We start from the raw sequence: 2,500 nt of genomic DNA on the forward strand, positions 1-2,500 counted from the left end.
ATTTCAAAGAAGAGGATATATACTTCTGAAAAAAGTATCTTGATAAATTTTCGCGCGCCTTTCCTTTTCTTTTCTTTATTTTTTTTTTTTTTTTTTGTTATTCTCTTTTCGAGCAATCCGACGTCGCGTCACATCCCCACATCAACGAAACGTCAAACGTTTTGTAGGATATATAAACCTGTCGTTGTCGCGTGAAAAAGCAAAACTGTGAGAAAAATCGACGCGCCGCGGCATATTTAAAAGTTGGAACCGTGTAAAATTTTAACAATTCGATAATCATTTCCTTATTTTTCTTACATCTTCTTTTTCTTCTAATTCTTCTTCGACGAAACGTTATGTAACATTTGCCATAACATTTCTCGAATGATACTTATCCGACGAAGACGTAAAGAAATAATATCACTGTTCTTATTATCGTTAATCTTAATGACTACTTTACTATATGATTATTATTATTATTATTCTTATTCTTATTCTTATTATTATTATTATTATTATTATTCTTCTTATTATTCTTATTATTATTATTATTATTACAATTATTATTATTATTATCATCATCATTACCATCATTATCATCACCATTTATTTACAGAGAAACCAACAAGATAGATAGCCTAATATTAAGTATAAGATATTTTTACTTGTCAAAATTACGCGAGATAAAAATGATAGATATTGTTTTGTGCAATTTTTTTTTTTTTTTTTTAGACCATGATATTAATAAGAAAGAAGCGGATTAATCGTCTACGAACACACGCGGGTTAACTTTATTATTTTCATATTCGATTGATATATGTATATATATATATATATATATATATATATATATATATATATATATATATGTATATATATATATATACCTCTTTTTTTTTTTTCTTTCATTCCGATTAATCCGTTGCGCATAATGTGTGCTTTTTATGAAAGTAGCGTATATAGATTATTATTATTATTATTATTATTATTATTATTATTATTATTATTATTATTATTATTATTATCATTATTATTATTATTATTATTATTATTATTATTATTATTATTATTATTATTATTATGGAAGATTGGTGCCGGGACTCTGTTCCATTTTTCTTCTTTCTCTTTTCTATTTAATTCTTTTTCTTTTATTATTTACTTTTTTTTTTTTTATTCCCCATTCATTCATTTTTATTTCTGAGATTCATCAGTCTCGCGATACGTTCATCTTCTTCTTATTTTTTCTCTTTCTTTCTTTAATCATTATTATACACTACGAAAGCGTGAAACGTTTCGTGGACAGATTTTCAATGCAAAAGTGGAAAGCCTATAAATATATTAATTTCTCTCTCTCTCTCTCTCTCTCTCTCTCTCTCTCTCTCTCTCTCTCTCTCTCTCTCTCTCTTTGATATATAAAAAATGCTTTTACCGAATAATCTCTTACATTAAATGTAAAGATAGTATGGCTCTATTAATTCAAACATTTTTCTCTCTCTTTCACTTTCTCTTTATCTTTCAATGTGTGCTTTTTCATTTTGTATCTTTAGAAGCATCAGTATGACTTTTTGAACTAACTAACTAAGGATGTTACATATAAAAGATGATTCGAAAATGTATCGAGGATTATCTAAATTATTTTCAAAGGATATTGATTGATGGGATTATTATTATTATTATTATTATTATTATTATTATTATTATTATTATTATTATTATTATTAATATTATTATTATTATTATTACTATTATTACTATCATTATAATCATTATTCATGAATAAATGATTATGTAGAATAATAACTTCGACATAATACTAATCTAAATCGTTGGATCACAAACATATACGATTATCCTGCGATTCATTTTCGAATCCGATTTTTTTTAATTCGTTAGATTTAATCAGACGATTTTTATGAGTCACTATGATGAAAGCCGAAAGCGTCGAATTTGGATGATGATATACGAAAGAAATTAAATACTTCTTTTTTTTCCTTTTTTTTTTCTTTTTTTTTTTTTTTTTTCTTTCAATTAGTGAAGGTGAAATGAAAGGGAAAAACGCTATGCGTGTACAGGGTAAGTCATTTTAAAATTGGAAAACGTGAATATTTCGATTACATATTGTTATAGAAAATGATTTTTGATAGAGGACACGTTTGATTCGAAGAGAGGTGGGAGGAGGGGGGGGGAGGAAGAGACGAGGGCGTGGTTAACACGAAGAACAAACTTTTATCCGAAAGACATGTTTTTTCTTTTTCCTTTTTTTTTTTTTCTTTTTTTTTCCTTTAATATGAACGTAATCGAGATATCTTTAAATGGAACTTGATTTTTTTCTGTTGCAAAAAGAAAAAAAAAATCTTGTCGAGCGGATCGTGACGAATTTGAGATATTACGATTTTTATTTATTTTTTTTTTTGCGATTACCGCAAACACAAAACACAAAAATATCGCCTTCCAAAGTTTATCAATACGACAAATTTATTTACGATATTTATTTGTCAAGCGTGTATCATTTTTTTTTTTG

This window comes from Vespa velutina, chromosome 20 (assembly GCF_912470025.1).
Source record: "Vespa velutina chromosome 20, iVesVel2.1, whole genome shotgun sequence".
NCBI classification, from domain to species: domain Eukaryota; kingdom Metazoa; phylum Arthropoda; class Insecta; order Hymenoptera; family Vespidae; genus Vespa; species Vespa velutina.